This window comes from Triticum aestivum, chromosome 3D, assembly GCF_018294505.1.
Source record: "Triticum aestivum cultivar Chinese Spring chromosome 3D, IWGSC CS RefSeq v2.1, whole genome shotgun sequence".
Lineage (NCBI taxonomy): Eukaryota > Viridiplantae > Streptophyta > Magnoliopsida > Poales > Poaceae > Triticum > Triticum aestivum.
In genome coordinates, this window is record NC_057802.1 from 195,024,886 (window position 1) to 195,045,521 (window position 20,636).

Consider the following 20,636-nt stretch of genomic DNA (forward strand, 5'->3'; position numbering starts at 1 on the left):
CGACTTAGGAATAACTTACACCCCGGGCAAAGCCAACGTCATGGCTGATGCGCTAAGCCGTAAATCCTATTGTAACAACTTGATGTTACAACAAAGTCAACCACTTCTCCACGAGGAATTCTGTAAGCTTAACCTTCACATTGTTCCTCGAAGTTTTCTATCCACCCTGGTGGCGAAACGTACCCTTACGGATCAGATTATCAAAGCTCAGAAGGTAGATCCGGGAATCTCCCATATTAAGAGAAACATCAAGAAAGGAGTTGTGGATTGTTTCTCCGTTGATGACCAAGGTGTTGTGTTCTTTGGAGACCGCCTAGTGGTTCCCAAGGTACGCAACCTGAGGCGATTGATCCTTAAGGAAGCTCATGAAACTCCTCTCACCATTCATCCCGGTAGTACTAAAATGTATCAAGACCTACGCCAGAGGTTTTGGTGGACTAGGATGAAGAGAGAAATTGCTCAATACATTGCAAATTGCGACGTCTGCCGTCGTGTCAAAGCAGAGCATCAACGGCCTGCTGGCACCCTTCAGCCTCTGGCTATTCCTGAATGGAAATGGGATAAAATCGGTATGGATTTCATTACCGGGTTTCCCAGGACCAAGAGAGGGAATAATGTTATCTTCGTTGTTGTCGATCGTCTTTCGAAAGTAGCCCACTTCCTACCCGTTCGGGAGAGTATAACCGCTAGCCAGCTAGCAGACTTGTACATCTCCCAAATAGTGTCTCTTCATGGTGTTCCATTGGAAATTAATTCAGACCGTGGAAGTCTCTTCACCTCTCAATTTTGGGAAAGTTTCCAAAATGAAATGGGAACTCATCTCTCCTTTAGCACCGCCTTTCACCCTCAATCAAGTGGTCGGGTAGAACGAGTTAATCAAATTCTGGAGGATATGCTCCGAGCTTCTGTCATCTCTTTCGGCATGGATTGGGAGAAATGCCTTCCATTCGCCGAGTTCGCTTATAACAATAGTTCCCAACTAGCTTGGGCAAAGCCCCTTTCGAGGTTCTCTATGGACGGAAATGTCGAACGCCTCTTAACTGTTCAGAAACCGGGGGAAGACAACTCTTTGGCCCGGATATGATCCAGGAAGCAGAAGAGCAGGTTCGCATTATTCGTGAGAAATTGAAAACAGCCCAATCGCGCCAAAAGAGCCATTATGACCGCAAACATAAAGCTATGACTTTTGAGGTTGACGAGAAGGCTCACCTTCGGGTGACTCCTTTAAAGGGAACCCATCGATTGGGTATCAAAGGCAAATTGGCTCCTCGTTACATTGGACCCTTTCGCATTCTTGCCAAGCGAGGAGAAGTTGCCTACCAATTGGAACTACCTCCGCATCTTTCCAAGGTTCATGACGTCTTCCACGTTTCCCAACTCAGGGGTTGCTTCTCGGATCCTATCCGTAGAGTGGACCACGAAACGCTTGATCTCCAAGATAATCTCACATATCGGGAGTATCCCGTTCGAATCCTTGATCAAGCCGAGTGTACCACTCGATGCCAAAACATCAAGTTTCTCAAGGTTCAATGGTCACACCATTCCGAGAAAGAAGCTACTTGGGAAAGGGAGGATCGTCTTCGACTTGAGTACCCCACCTTCTTCCCAACGGATCCTAAATCTCAGGACGAGATTCTTTTGAGTGGGGGTGAGTTGTCACATCCTAGCCAGTTCATGCATTAGAGTGTTGCATCATGTCTATTTTTCTCAGAAACATGAAATGGGGATGCCGGAAAACCCCAGCACCCCCCCTGAAACAACTAGGGTTTACTAAGAACCTTTTCAATGAACCTGAAATGCCCTCCATAAATGTTCACCATCTTTGGTCCTGGCTAAAACCTCTGCCAAAAATGGTTTCATATTTTTGGAGGCCATCTTGGATTTTTGCACAAGCCATAAGTATTTGCATTTGGGCATTTTAAATCCTATAAATATTTTCAAATGCCCAAATAATCTTGAAGGTATTTTTAGGCTGTTGAGAATAATTTCAAAGGTGCCTCAGAATATTTTCAGGATTTTCCCAAATTAAATAGTATTTTTACTATTTCAAAACACAGAACAGAAATAAATAAATAAGAGAGAAAACAGAAAGCAGAAGGACTTACCTGGCAGCCCACCTGGCGGCCCACCACTGTGCTGGCCCGCGCCAGTCAGCTGCCTGCTCTCGCCAGAGCAGGCAGAGAGGTGACGCCGGCGAGCGCGAGCTCGCCACGGCGCCACCTGCTTGCCGCCTCGCCCGTGGATGCGCTGGACGAACCCCTCGACGCGCCCCCGAGCCTCTGGACACCCCCATTCTCCCCCATCGCCTCTCCCTCGCCTTTCCCCCACCATGGCCGACGCCACCGCTGCCACCTCGTCGGAGTAGCGGCGCCCACCGTCGACCTCGCGCCGTTCCACCGTGTCCAACAGCTCCGCCGTCGCCCACTCCTTCGAGCAGGTCGAGCCCCGAGCGCTCGCTTGCCCCGAAGCCTCACCTCCGACCTCGCCTTCGCCGCTCACCGTCGGAGATCCCCTCCGCCGTCGCCACTGCAACAGCGCGCCCCCGACCTCGCCGTCCGCTCCGTCGCAACCACCGTGAGCATGGCCACCTTCCCATCCTCTCCTCTCTCCCTCTCGAGCTCTGCAGCCACTGCACGAAGCTCACCCGTACGCGCCGCCGCACGAGCTCGTCGCCGACGAGGCTCCGGCCATCTAACGGTCGTACCACCGTGGCCATTAGCTCCACCGCAACGCCAGGAACCCGTAGCACCATCGCATGTCCCTTGCCGTGCTCTCTAGCAATGGATCCAACAACGCCCGTACCCCGGCAGCCGCACGGCTCGTCGCCGGCGTCGATTCCGGCGACCCCGAGCTCCACCACCACCACCAGTCGACGCGGTTCGCCCCCAGCTACACGTAGGTACTCTCCGCCGTCCATTTGGTCGCCGGAGGAGGGATCCCGCACTCCACCGCCGCGTCTGGACGTCGCCGGCGGCTAAACGCCGGCGAGTCAGCGTGGTTCGACCACGGGTTGACCCCCCAGAGTCACTGACAAGTGGGGCCTGCCTGCTAGTTAATCTGAGTTGAAGTTAAAATTAATCCTAATTAGATAATTACCTAACAGTGACACTGACACAGGGGACCCACACGTCAGATTTGACCTGGACGACCCCGTTGACCGCTGACGTCATCATGACGCACTGCTGACGCATTAAGCAATTTAATTACTGGAATTATTCTTATATTGGAAATTCCAGAAATTATCACAAACTTCAAAAAAATCATAGAAAATAATCTATAGCTCAGAATGAAAAGATTTATATATGAAAAATGATCAAAAAAATCCATTCTATCCATCTGTACTGGTTTCATGCATGATTAAGCAAGTTAACCTACTGTTTTATACAGAACAAGATAAAGCACTAACATGGGCCATTTATGAACTTGGAATTTGAATCATTGATTCAAAATACTCCAAACCCATCTGGCCTTAGTTGCGTTAGCCCAATACATCCATCTTGCCATGTCTCATGCATGCATCATATTGTTGCACTTGCTTGGTGTTGATTGTGCTTCGGTATGCTCATTGTGGTAGGTTCTGCCTCCGAGGATATACACGAGTATCCAACTGAAGGGCAGTATCCCACCACCACTCCGTCAGGCAAGCAACCCATTGATCATTTTGATACAAACCCATCTTCTCGCTTCTGCTCTAATTTACTGCATTAAGACAACGCGATTCAAACTGCTGTGTGTTGCGGTAGTTGAAGCCACTTTCCTTTGCATAACCTGTCATTGCCACAGTAACTAGATGAAACCCACTAGCATGTGTAGGAGTTGATTGAGCCATGTTGTGTTCCTACAATGCTATGCTTGCTACGCTTAGAGTCGTGTTAGGTCTTGCTCATCGGGGTGATGAACTAGAGTGAAAGTGTGTGTCGGTAATGAGAGTGAAGTGTTGAATACGATTTGGTAAAGGTATCGATGGGAGGCCATGTAGGAGTACATGGTGGGTTGTTTCATTGAGACCGTCCCTAAGAACTGAGATCTGTATGCGTGATTTAAGATTCAGCTACTACCATGCATTGGGCCCAAAACCAATGGACCCCCTCGGCTTCTTAACCACCCTTGTCCTCTGTCCAGGAGTTGCACGTAGTTTCTGGTGTTTGTAGTAAGCTGGAGGCCGTGGACAGCGCTGACCAAGGGGTGGGCTGTGATGTGGTAGGCTCGTGGCACGGTGTACCGAGTCGCCCGTTTGGTGTCCGGGAACCCAGCACACATCGTTTGGGGCCGTATGTGGAAACCTCGGCCGGACTCCCTGCGGATGGAACCTAAATAGGCGATAAACCTGGACTAGAGACTCGAGTGTTTAGGTAGGCTGTGGCCGACACCCACGTTGGGCTTCCACTTGAAGGTTGCCGAGTACACGTCGTGTAGCGACGATAAGTGGTGAGAGCGTGTGTGACGAAGTACACCCCTGCAGGGTATAAAACTATTCGAATAGCCACGTCCGCGGTAAAGGACTACTTGGTCGCTTATGCAGTTCATAGACAAGTAAATGGATACTACTAAAAGCCTCAAGATAAGTGTGAGTACCGCGGATGGCCCTCTCGTGGGATGACGAGGGAGGATCGACGGTGGGGTATTGAGATGGTGATTAGTGGACTTGTGTGCGAAAACTATTTCACAGGTGGTGTATCGTAGGATAGCTTAGCCAAGAGTCAAAGCTGGCTTGTTGCAATAACCCCACTACCTTCTTGAGAATGAACATGTATAGTAGTGTGACACCCAAGGTTTCATTTGGATTTTTCAAAAGGCTTTTATTTGACTTGAGGGGAGTGATCAAAAAATTTTCTTCAAGAGAACTCCCACTCTGAAATATTTTCTTTATGGCAAAAGTTTTATTTGAATTCAACCAAGATCTGTCTTTGGTCTTGGAGGTTCTTGCTTTTCACTTGGACTCAAGATAAATTATTTTCACTTGGGAAATGACTTTTGAAAATCTCCTTGAAAATTTGCACTATGGCTTTTGGAAAATCCTTTGCCACTTTCAACAATTCCTTCTTGCCATGGCCCTAGTGCAAATCCTCTCCCCTAACCCTTCCCTCACCTTTGGATCATGTTTTACACCTAATCCAGCTAGTTGAACCTCCCCATGTGATTATTTCCATTTAAATTCTATTCAAATAATTTCCTGCCTCCTTTTCTAGCACTTGGAGATTTGCAAAGGAACTCCACTTTCTGTCTTGATTTTTGCCCCCAAACCTTTTTCCCCTCCTATTCCTTTGAACCCTCAACTTAGAACCATGAAGATCCACTGGTCTTCAGTTCAAAATTTTCAAACTACACCTGCTGCAAGTTTGGACCAGATTTGTCAAATTTGGTGAAATTCATTCAAAACCTCCTCCAAAAATTCCAAATAAAATCAGGCAGTCTCTGGGTGCATTGAGTGGTCACCTCACCAAGTTACAACTCTAGAAAAATTCATCTCATAGCCAAAACCTTCTGTCGAACACCTGCAGTGCACTGTCTATGTCAAGTTTAGAAAGTTCAGAGAACACTGCAGTGGCCTGCTGTCATTTTCTTCAGAGAAGGACGTCGATCTCGCCAGTGCCACCGCGTCGCCTTGCTCCTCGTCCCCGTCCTCTTGTTCCTGCACCGCACAAACGCCTGGCGCCTTGCGGGCGTTGGCGACGAGCCGCAGAAGGTGCGCCGCCCCGTGACCGACGCCGGCGGCGGCTTTGCGGACGCCAGCGGGAGACACGGCGCCGACGACGCCACCCAGCGCCGCCCAAACCACCGGAGCCCGCCGCGTGGCCTTCCACTCCCCCGAATGCGCTGCCGCACTCGTCGTGAACCGCAGGGCACGGAGCACGCTCTCTGCCGCCGTTGAGCCCGTGCGGTCACCTCACCGTCGACCAACGCCATTACGCCAAGACCGACCCCGTTTAGCTGTGAAACGACTCCAGTAACCTCCACCGATGCTGCCTGGCCACTCAAACCTCCTGCCAATCCACTGCTCCGCCTAATCGCTCGCCGGAGATTCTCCGTTCACGGCCACCCCGTCGATCTGCCTATAAATAGAGGCCCCGAGCATCAACTCGAGCACCCACCATCCCTGCACTCCCCCGAGAGCAAGCCTAGCCACTGGTAGAGCCCCGAGGAGGCCTCCTTCCTCGACTCCGGCCGCCGCGACCCGCCACGGGATCCAGCCCGATTTGCCCCTTGTGTGCTCCTCCGCCTCCATTCTCTTGCCAGTAGCTTCACCTTGCATCCCTCGTTCTGACCCGCGCCTCAATTTGTAGCTTGCAGCCCTCCACCGGAGTTCCCCATCCTCACCCGAGCCGCCGTCCGCCGGAGATAGTGTCGCCGTCGACGTGGTGCTCCCCGTTGGACGAGTCCACCGCCCACCGACGTGGAAGAAGACGCTGAAGCTCTTGGTACCCTCCGTTTCTGCTAACTCGTCGTGGTTCGATGCCGGCGTCCACCGCAGTCTTCGGGCGCCGGCGAGCTTTTTAAACCCGACAGGCGGACCCCGCCTGTCAGCCTCTATCCTTTTCTCCTTCGAACCGTTTTCTGTTGGCGCCTTCAGGCAAATATGTTTTCACCTTTGCGCTTGCGCATTCCCAACCGAAGCGTTTTCTGTTTTCTCAGTTAAAACCCTGGAACTTTTCTGTTTCATTACAGATAAGTCCCTGGACAGAAACCTTTATAACTTTTTAATAAAAAGGTTTTTTAGATTGATTCTTTTTCTGACAATCTTCAAATTTTGTCTAGTTTTTTATGGGATTTATTTGAAAAATATTTAGAAAAGTTTCTGTGCAAGTGTTGGTTTTCACGTTAGTACCCGTTTCGTGATTGCCGTAGGTTCCGGAAGAGGTGAAGGAGCCGCGAACTTCGCCGAGCTAGACTCCGACTTCTCCGAACCAGGCAAGCATGTTTTGAACATTTGATATGACAGGTGTTTTGCATGTTCGCTTGAAAGTTTGTGCGTGGCATATGAGTATTGGTAAATACCTCGTTTCTTGTAAGGCAACAAGCCGGTTGTTCCAAAGTCGCGATGATCTCTGATGAGAGATGGCCTAATCATGTGGTGACATGAAGGGCAGCAAGATGGTACTGTTGTAGCATACCAGCCTTGCGTCATCCGACTTTCTCCGACGTTAACATGGTTGGAGCCACGTTATCGTTCCTTTCCCGCATGTTCCAAAGTTGCGATGATCTCTGATGAGAGATGGCCTAATCATGTGGTGACATGAAGGGCAGCAAGGTGGTACTGTTGTAGCATACCAGCCTTGCGTCATCCGACTTTCTCCGACGTTAACGTGGTTGGAGCCACGTTACCGTTCTTTCCCCTTTCTGTGCTACCACATGTCTCATTGCCAGGATGCGGTTTAGTAAGTTGGTAACCTCTTTCCGTGTACACACCAAACAGAGAGGCCGGGATGATGGTACCTTGGCCCAGGATTCAAGCCAGTCATCCGGTCAGGGGGCATGGGTGTTTCCGGTTGGGACCGAGAGGGGGGGGCACCCCCTTAGAGCGCGCGTATAAAAATTTGATCCCATGCTACGCGAGGTTGTAGCCTCCCCGTCTCAAGGTTTTTCTTGAATGTTGCCGAGGGTGATCCCTGGCTTCGGACGGTTGAATTGGGTGTGTACTGGTTAGACGTGTTTCTTCCAAAACACCGTAGACGGAACTAGTCCCCGTGACTACTGGAATCCGTTGGCTGTGGTTAAGTACAAACTCTGCAGAGTCAATTCTCTCCAAATCATCGTATCCATGATCAAGTAGTGTAAACATTATATCCATATCTATCCGTGTGAAAAAAAAACTTGTCCCCGGTGAACAAGCTCAAGTGGTAAATCCAGTTTTATTGTTATTTCTGTGGATGGACTAACCTTATATTTGTCGCATGCTTGTGATAATTTATGTTCCCGAACGATTGTATTATTGAGCTGTGATATAAGCCCTTTATGTGACGTCGCGCAGATGTCCGACTGTGGCGTGTACTCGTTTCTCACTTTAAATATAACCCCTTTATGTGATGTCGCTCAGACGTTCGACTGTGGCATGCACTGTCTTTATTTTTTGTTATAACCCCTTTATGTGATGTCGCCCCGACGCCCGACTGTGGCATTATCATTCCGCATTTTCCGCTCGAGGAGTCTTTCAGACACTCGTTTGGCACCAGTATTATTATTCCGCATTTTCCGCTCGAGGAGTCTTTCAGACACTCGTTTGGCACCAGTATTATTATTCCGCATTTTCCGCTCGAGGAGTCTTTCAGACACTCGTTTGGCACCAGTATTACTATTCTGCAGTTTCCGCTCGAGGCGTCATTCAGACCCTCGCTTGGCACCCAGTATTTATTATCTCTATGTCTGATCGCACTGGTTAACTTGTTCATGTGCTTCATGTTTACATTTGTTATACCTTATGTCCGAACTGTCTTGCGAGTACTTTCATAGTACTCACCTGGCTTGTTGATTTGGCCAGATGTTGACGAAGGCGATCTCTTGGATGAAGAGTTTGATAGCGCGTCCGATGCCTAGATGAGTCCCAGTCAGTCCTGCGCGATCCCGGTTTTTGGTCACTTGTTTTGTATACGCTTCCGCCACCCGCAATAAGTCTTCTCGAGCCTCTCTCCGACGCTCGAAGAGTTGTAGTCTTCTGGAACCATACACTCGCTTCGCGATGGTATTTCCACCACCGTTATTATCGTGAGTTAGTAGTTTGCCACCCTACCCGCCGTCGTGCTTTAGCGGCGTGCATGTAATAAATTGTTGGGCAGTCTCTGCTCAACCTTGTATTATATTTAGTACTCCTGGTATTTTCTTCTGTGACCAAGATATTGTCTACCAATGAGAAGGAATTCTTCCTCGCTGGTCCGGAAAAGGGATTGGTCTCCCAATAATTATTTTTATTGAAAAACCGGTCGTGACAAGCTTGGTATCAGAGCCAGGCTGACTGTAGGAAGCCACTAGGTGCGATTGCTAATCGGTTATTAGCGTCTTTTGTGCTTTTTCAGCATTTTGCAATTGTAGCTATTTTCTGTTGGTCATCATAAATTTATGACATGACTACTCAGAATTTTTGCCTACTTTTTAGATGGCTGGCAGCAGCTGTGAGAACCGAGTATTCACCAACGTGCCCGAGGGGTTTGTCAAGCTCCTCGTCTCCATCACCAAGCTCGCGATCGGGCCAGCAGCTCGCCCGGAGTTCACACTTTACCAGCACAAGCTCAGTGACGACGTGTCTATGCACCAAGCTGTGGTGCAGTTCAAGGGAGGACGTTCTGCTGCTCGCCACTTCCGTTTTGTGGGAAGGGCCATGCCTACGGAGAGGCATGCCATGCAGATGGCTGCCCGTGAGGCGATAGCTCGCCTTCGGGACATCCTTCCTACGATGAAGACTCGTCGCTACCGCTACCTCCCATGCCATGTGCCTTACACCAGCCACTATGCGTTCGCCTGCCATCGGGGAGAGCGAGATGAAGCCATCGAGATGGTTGTGGAGTATCTCAAGGCTCTGGAGGAGTCTTTCGACAACCTCGTAGATGATCTTGTGGCTGCCCGCATGGACTTAGTCCGGGGCGGTCCTGCCAGCAGGAAGGAGCTTCTCCACACGGCGCCGCCTCTGACATTCGTCTCGTCTTCAGCCTCTTATGCACCGGCCTTTTTGGCCAGTGCTCGCCGTCTGCCTACCACTGAGGAGTTCGACCGAGTCATCGCTCCTACTCCAGTCAGAGCCGCACCGCCTGCCGCACACGCTCTACCACCAGTCGCCCCCGCACCATCACCGCAGCGCAGCGTCACGCGCCAGGAGCCAGCTAGAGAGGAGGTGGAGGTTGACTCTCCTGGACCGCTGAGCCTCGCCATCGGCAAGGGGAAGGAGATCTTCACCATCTCCGACTGAGAGCACCGAGTAGCCACGTGTTATGTCTGCCTTTATGATGTGCTGTTTTATCTGTACGCTAGTTTGTATTGGTGTGTTTGCTGCCTTCCGGAGTAGTACGCTAGTTTTTAATAACATGTCAGGATTGTGTACGCGCATCCTGAGTGCTGTATCATGTGTTTGCTTTTCGCATGTAAGTTTTATGTTAAGCACTTCTTCTCCATGAAAAATCATTTGTGTTTCTTTGAAAATCTTGAAGCCTCTTTTATTATTGCCTTTGCGAGATTTTTCTTGTGCTACACAGTTTTTCTCATGGGTTTTGCAAATAATACCCCAGACTAGAAAAATGCCTCGCCCGTGGACTCGCTCCATGCCCAATCAGCCAGAAGAGGTTTACGGGACACAGACCAGCAACAATTTCACTCAGGGTCAGTCCAGCCAACAGGACAGCGAAGCAGCACTGTCTCAAGTATGCCGTCTCTTCGAGCAAAGCCAGCAACAGCACCAAGAGATGATGAACCATGTCATCAACATGGGAAACAACCGTGAACCCTATCAACCACATTCCAACTTATCCGAGTTACAGAAGACTCGCCCCTCAACTTTTGCTCACACCGATAGGCCGCTGGAAGCCGATGATTGGCTTCGTGAGATTGAAAGGAAACTGATTATTGCTCAGTGCTCAGATCATGAGAAGGTGCTTTATGCACCACACTATCTTACTGGACCAGCCGCAGCATGGTGGGAAAACTTCCTACACATGCATCCCAGGGAACACAACATCACCTGGGAAGAGTTCAAGGAAGGTTTCCGTGGGGCACACATCCCCAGAAGCATCCTAAAGATCAAGAAGAGAGAGTTCGATGACCTGAAGCAGAGAGGCATGTCAGTCACAGAATACAACGGTCAGTTCACCCAGCTGTCTCGTTATGCCTACGACGAGCACATGACAGAAAGCAAGAAGATGGAAAAATTCCTGGACGGCCTGGCACCAGCACTGAGATGCCAACTGATTGTGCACACCTTTCCGGACATTAAGACGCTGGTGGACAAGGCCATCACCTTGGAGAATGAGCGCCGTAGTCTGGAAGATATCCGTAAGCGGAAGAGGGACAAGACGACTCTTGCCCGCAGCAACCGAGGCAAGACTGAGGTCCCAAGGACAGACGCAAGGAGATCCACGACTACTGAGCCAAGGCCCGTCGGACAGTTTCATGCCACTGACAAGGAGTTCACATACCGTCCAGGGGTCACCTGCTATGCTTGTGGTCAGCAAGGGCATTATGCTAAACAGTGCCCGAAGCCAAGAGACTCGGCACCCAAGCCGAACAATGGTGGAAACAATCCAGCCCCCAAGCGCAACAACTTCAACGCCAGCAACAACCACAGGAAGGGTCACCTGAACCATGTGACCAGGGAAGAAGCGCAGAATGCCCCAGACATCGTGCTCGGTACGTTCCCTGTCAACACAGTACCTGCCACGGTTTTGTTTGATTCTGGAGCTTCCCATTCGTTCTATTCGAAGAGTTTTGTTTCGCAACATGGTTTTCCGATACTTCCCTTGGAAAAATCTATGATCATTGAGTTACTGCCAAGGAGTGGTCATTGAGTTCGAAGGACTACAATTCCACGCGAATCTCATCGTGTTGGAAAGTAAAGGACTGGATGTCATTTTAGGGATGGACTGGTTGACCACCTGCAAAGGATTCATCGACTGTTTCAATCGGACAGTGATTCTCACTCACCATCACGGCAAGACTATAAGAGTTTCCGCTCAAGAAAGGCCACGATCACAGCAACCAAAACTGAACAAAATGGACATTGCAGAACTGAGAAAAGTTCCAGTAGTATGCGTGTTTCCTGATGTGTTTCTGGAAGAACTGCCAGGCATGCCACCAGACCGAGAGATAGAATTCAGCATTGAACTAGCACCTGGCACCGCTCCCATCTATAAGAAGCCGTATAGAATGGCACCCTCAGAATTGGTGGAGTTGAAGAAGCAGATAAAGGAGTTGTTGGACAAAGGACTTATTCGAGCCAGCTCCTCACCGTGGGATTCGCCTGTGTTGTTCGCCAAGAAGAAGGATGGGACACTGAGACTGTGTATAGACTATCGAGCCCTCAATATGGTCACCATCAAAAACAAATATCCGATGCCACGGATAAATGATTTGTTTGACCAGCTCGCACAAGCTAAGGTATTTTCAAAGATTGATTTGAGATCGGGATACCATCAACTGAAGGTACGGACAGAGGATATCCCCAAGACAGCATTCACTTCCTGATATGGGTTATACGAGTTCACAGTGATGCCTTTTGGACTAACGAACGCCCCCGCATATTTTGTCCACCTCATGAACAAGGTGTTCATGAAATTCATGGACAAATTTGTGGTGGTATTCATTGACGATATTCTAGTTTACTCGAGGACACCAGAAGAGCATGCCGAGCACCCCAGAATTGTTTTGGGAGAATTGAGGAAACATCAGTTCTACGCCAAATTTAGCAAGTGCGAATTTTGGCTAAGACAAGTTGGCTTCTTGGGCCATATACTGAACCAAGAAGGCGTGGCCGTAGACCCAGAAAAAGTCAAGGCCATACTGGACTGGAAGCCGCCCGCCAACGTCATAGATGTGTGGTGTTTCCTAGGAATGGCCGGATATTACACGAGATTTATTGAAGGATTCTCCACTGTGGCGAAGCCTATAACACAGTTACTCAAGAAGGACAAGAAATTTGTATGGACGGAAGCATGTGAGCAGAGCTTCCAAGAACTCACGAAGAAGCTAACAACTGCACCAGTCTTAACTGTGCCAGACGTACACAAGAGCTTTGAGGTGTATTGTGACGCATCCCGGAAAGGACTCGGATGTGTACTAATGCAGGATGGCAAGGTTGTCGCATATGCCTCCAGGCAGCTGCGAAAACATGAGGAAAATTACCCAACACATGACTTGGAGCTAGCAGCAGTCGTACATGCACTCAAGGAGTGGAGGCACTTTCTGTTGGGGAATCGCTGTGAAATATATACAGACCATAAGAGCCTCAAATATATTTTCACACAGCCAGAGCTGAATTTACGCCAACGACGCTGGTTGGAACTGGTCAAAGACTATGACGTCGGCATTCACTACCACCCAGGGAAAGCAAATGTAGTGGCCGATGCCCTTAGTCGAAACCCCAGCCCGGACAGTGACGGTCAGCACAATTTGAGGCCTGAGTTTCAGCGAGAGTTCGCTAGGCTCAACATGATGTTAGTCTCCAAGGGCACCGTATCGAATCTGGAGATACGACCCACCCTGGTGGAACAAATTGAGAAGGCTCAACAGGTGACAGCCGTATCTTCGGCCCAGACATGCTTAAAGAGTCCAAGGAGAAAGTTAAGCAGATCAGGGATAGACTCAAGACAGCACAAAGCCGCCAAAAGAGCTACTATGATCAGAAGCACCGTGAGGTCAGCTTTGAACCCGGTGATTCCGTATACCTCCGAGTATCTCCTATGAGGGGTCTACAACGGTTCAAAATTAAGGGAAAGCTAGCCCCAAGATTTATTGGACCATTTTGTGTAAAGGCACGAACAGGCACGGTAGCCTACCAACTAGACCTACCCAAGGAGCTGTCAGACGTCCATGACGTGTTCCACGTCTCACAGTTAAGAAAATGTGTGAGCAACCCAGAAAAACATGTACCTCATGAGGACATTGATATGCAACCAGATCTCACCTACAGAGAAAGGCCGGTAAAGATTCTAGAAGAGTCTGAACGGAGGACCCGTCAGAAAACGACAAGATTTTTCAGGGTTCAGTGGAGCAACCACACTGAGGATGAAGCCACATGGGAAAGGGAAGATTTCCTCCGGGCAGAGTATCCATATCTATTTGAGGATCAGCAGAAATCTCGAGGACGAGATTTTTCCTAAGGGGGTAGGTGTTGTGACACCCATGTTTTTATTTGGATTTTTCAGAAGGCTTTTATTTGACTTGAGGGGAGTGATCAAAAAATTTTCTTCAAGAGAACTCTCACTCTCAAATATTTTCTTTATGGCAAAAGTTTTATTTGGATTCAACCAAGATCTGTCTTTGGTCTTGGAGGTTCTTGCTTTTCACTTGGACTCAAGACAAATTATTTTCACTTGGGAAATGACTTTTGAAAATCTCCTTGAAAATTTGCACTATGGCTTTTAGAAAATCCTTTGCCACTTTCAACAATTCCTTCTTGCCATGGCCCTAGTGCAAATCCTCTCCCCTAACCCTTCCCTCGCCTTTGGACCATGTTTTACACCTAATCCAGCTAGTTGAACCTCCCCATGTGATTATTTCCATTTAAATTCTATTCAAATAATTTGCTGCCTCCTTTTCTAGCACTTGGAGATTTGCAAAGGAACTCCACTTTCTGTCTTGATTTTTGCTCCCAAACCTTTTTCCCCTCCTAGTCCTTTGAACCCTCAACTTAGAACCATGAAGATCCACTGGTTTTCAGTTCAAAATTTTCAAACTACACCTTTCTGCAAGTTTGGACCAGATTTGTCAAATTTGGTGAAATTCATTCAAAACCTCCTCCAAAAAATTCCAAATAAAATCAGGCAGTCTCTGGGTGCATTGATGTTGGGTAACGCAGCAGAAATTCAAAATTTTCTACGCATCACCAAGATCAATCTATGGAGTAATCTAGCAACGAGGGGAAGGGGAGTGCATCTACATACCCTTGTAGATCGCGATGCGGAAGCGTTGCAAGAACGCGGATGAGGGTGTCGTACTCGTAGCGATTCAGATCGCGGTTGATTCCGATCTAAGCACCGAAAGAACGGTGCCTCCGCGTTCAACACACGTGCAGCCCGGTGACGTCTCCCACGCCTTGATCCAGCAAGGAGAGAGGGAGAGGTTGGGGAAGACTCCATCCAGCAGCAACACGACGGCATGGTGGTGGTGGAGGAGCATGGCAATCCCGCAGGGCTTCGCCAAGCACCGCGGGAGAGGAGGAGGAGGGAGAGGGGTATGGCTGCCCGAAAGAGAGACGTTCTCGTGTTTCTTGGGCAGCCCAAACCTCAACTATATATACGGGGGGAGGGGGCTGCACCCCCCTTAGGGTTTCCCACCCCAAGAGGAGGCGGCCAGCCCTAGATCCCATCAAAGGGGGGTGGCCAAGGGGAGGAGAGGGGGGGCGCCCCACTAGATGGGCCCTAAGGCCCATCTGGACCTAGGGTTTGCCCCCTCCCACTCTCCCATGCGCCTGGGCCTTGGTGGGGGGCGCACCAGCCCACCTGGGGCAGGTCCCCTCCCACACTTGGCCCACGCAGCCTTCTGGGGCTGGTGGCCCCACTTGGTGGACCCCCGGGACCCTCCCGGTGGTCCCGGTACATTACCGATTTCACCCGAAACTTTTCCGGTGACCAAAACAGGACTTCCCATATATAAATCTTTACCTCCGGACCATTCCGGAACTCCTCGTGACATCCGGGATCTCATCCGGGACTCTGAACAACATTCGGTAACCACGTACATACTTTCCCTATAACCCTAGCGTCATCGAACCTTAAGCGTGTAGACCCTACGGGTTCGGGAACCATGCAGACATGACCGAGACGTTCTCCGGTCAATAACCAACAGCGGGATCTGGATACCCATGTTGGCTCCCACATGTTCCACGATGATCTCATCGGATGAACCACGATGTTGGGGATTCAATCAATCCCGTATACAATTCCCTTTGTCCAACGGTATGTTACTTGCCCGAGATTCGATCGTCGGTATCCCTATACCTTGTTCAATCTCGTTACCGGCAAGTCTCTTTACTCGTTCCGTAACTCACATCATCCCGTGATCAACTCCTTGGTCACACTGTGCACATTATGATGATGTCCTACCGAGTGGGCCCAGAGATACCTCTCCGTTTACACGGAGTGACAAATCCCAGTCTCGATTCGTGCCAACCCAACAGACACTTTCGGAGATACCCATAGTGCACCTTTATAGCCACCCAGTTACGTTGTGACGTTTGGCACACCCAAAGCATTCCTACGGTATTCGGGAGTTGCACAATCTCATGGTCTAAGGAAGTGATACTTGACATTAGAAAAGCTCTGAGCAAACGAACTACACGATCTTGTGCTAGGCTTAGGATTGGGTCTTGTCCATCACATCATTCTCCTAATGATGTGATCCCGTTATCAACGACATCCAATGTCCATGGTCAGGAAACCGTAACCATCTATTGATCAACGAGCTAGTCAACTAGAGGCTTACTAGGGACATGGTGTTGTCTATGTATCCACACATGTATCTGAGTTTCCTATCAATACAATTCTAGCATGGATAATAAACGATTATCATGAACAAGGAAATATAATAATAACCTATTTATTATTGCCTCTAGGGCATATTTCCAACAGTCTCCCACTTGCACTAGAGTCAATAATCTAGTTCACATCACCATGTGATTAACACTGACAGGTCACATCACCATGTGACCAACACCCAAGAGTTTACTAGAGTCAACAATCTAGCTCACATCTCTATGTGATTAACACTCAATGAGTTCTGGTTTGATCATGTTATGCTTGTGAGAGAGGTTATTAGTCGACAGGTCTGAACCTTTCAGATCCGTGTGCTTTACGAATATCTATGTCATTTTTGTGGATGCTACCACGCGCTACTTGGAGCCATTTCAAGTCATTGCTCTACTATACGAATCCGGTTTACTACTCAGAGTCATCCGGATTAGTGTCAAAGTTCGCATCGACGTAACCCTTTACGACGAACTCCTTTTCACCTCCATAATCGAGAAAATTCCCTAGTCCACTAGGTACTAAGGATAAGTTCGACCGCTGTCATGTGATCCATTCCCAGATGACTATTGTACCCCTTGACCAACTCATGGCAAGGCACACTTCATGTGCGGTACACAACATAGCATACTGTAGAGCCTACGTCTAAAGCATAGGGGACGACCTTCGTCCTTTCTCTCTCTTCTGCTGTGGTCAGGTCTTGAGTCTTACTCAATACTCACACCTTGTAACACAACCAAGAACTCCTTCTTTGCTGATCTATTTTGAACTCTTTCAAAATCATGTCAAGGTGTGCGTTCTTTTGAAAGTATCATCGGGCGTCTTGATCTATCTCTATAGATCTTGATGCCCAATATGTAAGCAGCTTTTATCCAGGTCTTCCTTTGAAAAACTCCTTTCAAACAACCCTTTATGCTTTCTAGAAATTTTACATCATTTCGGATCAACAATATGTCATTCACATATACTTATCAGAAATGTTGTAGCGCTCCCACTCACTTTATTGTAAATACAAGTTTCTAATAAACTTTGTATAAACCCAAAATCTTTGATCATCTCATCAAAGCGTACATTCCAACTCCGAGATGCTTACTCCAGTCCTTAGAAGGATCGCTGGAGCTAGCATACCTTTTAGCATCCTTAGGATCGACAAAACCTTTCTGATTGTATCACATACAACCTTTCCTTACGAAAACTGGTAAGGAAACTTGTTTTGACATCCATCTGCCAGATTTCATAAATGCAGCTAATGCTAACATGATTCCGACGGACTCAAGCATCGCTACGAATGAGAAAATCTCATCGTAGTCAACTCCTTGAACTTGTGAAAATACTCTTTGCCACAAGTCGAGCTTCATAGACGGTAACATTACCGTCCTCGTCCGTCTTCTTCTCAAAGTTCCATTTATCTCGGATTTCATGGCTTCTAACCATTTGTCGGAATATGGGCCCACCATCGCTTCTCCATAGCTCATAGGTTCATCGTTGTCCAACAACATGACTTCCAAGACAGGATTACGTACTACTCTGAAGTATTACGCATCCTCGTCGTCCTACGAGGTTTGGTAGTGACTTGATCTGAAGTTTCATGATCACTATCATAAGCTTCCACTTCAATTGGTGTAGGTGCCACAGGAACAACTTCCTGTGCCCTGCTACACGCTAGTTGAAGCGACGGTTCAATAACCTTATCAAGTCTCCACCATCCTCCCACTCAATTCTTTCGAGAGAAACTTTTCCTCGAGAAAGGACCCGTCTCTAGAAGCAATTACTTTTGCTTCCAGATCTGAAATAGGAGGTACACCCAACTGTTTTGGGTATTCTATGAAGATGCATATATCCGCTTTGGGTTCGAGCTTATCAGCCTGAAACCTTTTCACATAAGCATCGCAGCCCCAAACTTTTAAGAAACGACAACTTAGGTTTCTCTAAACGGTGTCGTCTCAACGGAATTGCGTGGTGCCCCTTTTAAAGTGAATGCGGTTATATCTAATGCCTAACCCATAAACGATAGTGGTAATTTGATAAGAAACATCATGGTATGCACCATATCCAATAGGGTGCAGTTACGATGTTCGGACACACCATCACACTATGGTGTTCCAGGCGGTATTAATTGTGAAACACTTTCCACAATGTCTTAATTGTGTGCCAAACTCGTAACTCAGATACTCATCTCTATGATCATATCACAGACATTTTATCCTCTTGTCACGACGATCGTCAACTTCACTCTGAAATTACTTGAACCTTTCAATAATTCAGACTTGTGTTTAATCAAGTAAATACACTCAGCATTTACTCAAATCATCTGTGAAGTAAGAACATAATGATATCCACTGCATGCCTCAGCACTCATTGGACTACACACATCAAAATGTATTACATCCAACAAGTTGCTCTCTTGTTCCATCTTACTGAAAAACGAGGACTTTCAGTCATCTCGCCCATGTGGTATGATTTGCATGTCTCAAGTGATTCGAAATCAAGTGAGTCCAAACGATCCATCTGCATGGAGTTTCTTCATGCATATATACCAATAGACATGGTTCGCATGTCTCAATCTTTTCAAAAACGACTGAGTCCAAAGATCCATCTACATGGAGCTTCTTCATGCGTTCTATACCAATATGACTCAAATTGCAGTGCCACAAGTATGTGGTACTATCATTACTATTTTATATCTTTTGGCACGAACATGTGTATCACTACGATCGAGATTCATTTTAGGTGCAAGACCATTGAAGGTATTATTCAAATAAACAGAGTAACCATTATTCTCCTTAAATGAATAACCGTATTGCGATAAACATAATCCAATTATGCTCAACGCAAACACCAAATCTCAATGGTAGAGGGAGCATGCGATGCTTGATCACATCAACCTTGGAAACACTTCCAACACACATCGTCATCTCACCTTCAGCCAGTCTCCATTTATTCCGCAACTTTTATTTCGAGTTACTAACACTTAGCAACCGAACCGGTATCTAATACCCTGGTGCTGCTGGGAGTACTAGTAAAGTACACATTCATATAACGTATATCCAATATACTTCTGTCGACCTTGCCTGCCTTCTCATCTACCAAGTATCTAGGGTAGTACTGCTTCAGTGACCGTTCCCCTCATTACAGGAGCACTTAGTCTCGGGTTTGGGTTCAACCTTGGGTTTCTTCACTAGAGCAGCAACTGATTTGTCGTTTCATGAAGTATCCCTTCTTGCCCTTGCCCTTCTAGAAACTAGTGGTTTTACTAACCATCAACAATTGATGCTCCTTCTTGATTTCTACTTCCGCGGTGTCAAACATCGCGAGTTGCTCAAGGATCATCATATCTATCCCTGATATGTTATAGTTCTTCACGAAGCTCTAATAGCTTGGTGGCAGTGACTATGGAGAACCATCACTATCTTATCTGGAAGATTAACTCCCACTCGATTCAAGCGATTGTTGTAACTTAGACAATATGAGCACATGCTCAACGATTGAGCTTTTCTCCCTTAGTCTGCAGGCTCAAGAAACTTGTCAGAGGTCTCATACCTCCTAACGTGGGCACTAGTCTGAAATCCCAATTTCAGTCTTCGGAACATCTCATATGTTCTGCGACGTTTCAAAAACGTCTCTGCTGCCACAATTCTAAACCGTTAGCATTACGCACTGAACTATCACGTAGTCATCAAAAACCGTGTATGTCAGATGTTTCGTAATATCTACAGACGACGCTGAGGTTCAGCACACCAAGCGGTGCATTAAGGACATAAGCCTTCTGTGCAGCAATGAGGACAATCCTCAGTTTATGGACCCAGTCCGCATAATTGCTACTACCAACTTTCAACTAAATTTTCTCTAGGAACGTGTCTTAAACAGTAGAACTAAAAGCGTATGACATAATTTGCAAAGATCTTTTGACTATGTTCATGATAATGAAGTTCATCTGATTATTGAACTCCCACTCAGATAGACATCCCTCTAGTCATCTAAGTGATCCATGATCCGAGTCAAACTAGGCCGTGTCCGATCATCACGTGAGACGGACTAGTCATCATCGGTGAACATCTCCATGTTGATCGTATCTGCTATACGACTCATGTTCGACCTTTCGGTCTCTTGTGTTCCGAGGCCATGTCTGTACATGCTAGGCTCGTCAAGTCAACCTAAGTGTTTTGCTTGTGTTCCGAGGCCATGTCTGTACATGCTAGGCTCGTCAACACCCGTTGTATTCGAACGTTAGAATCTATCACACCCGATCATCACGTGGTGCTTCGAAACAACGAACCTTCGCAACGGTGCACAGTTAGGGGGAACACGTCTCTTGAAATTTTTAGTGAGGGATCATCTTACATACTACCGTCGTTCTAAGCAAATAAGATGCGTAACATGATAAACATCACATGCAATCAAATAGTGACATGATATGGCCAATATCATTTTGCTCCTTTGATCTCCATCTTCGGGGCACCATGATCATCTTTGTCACCG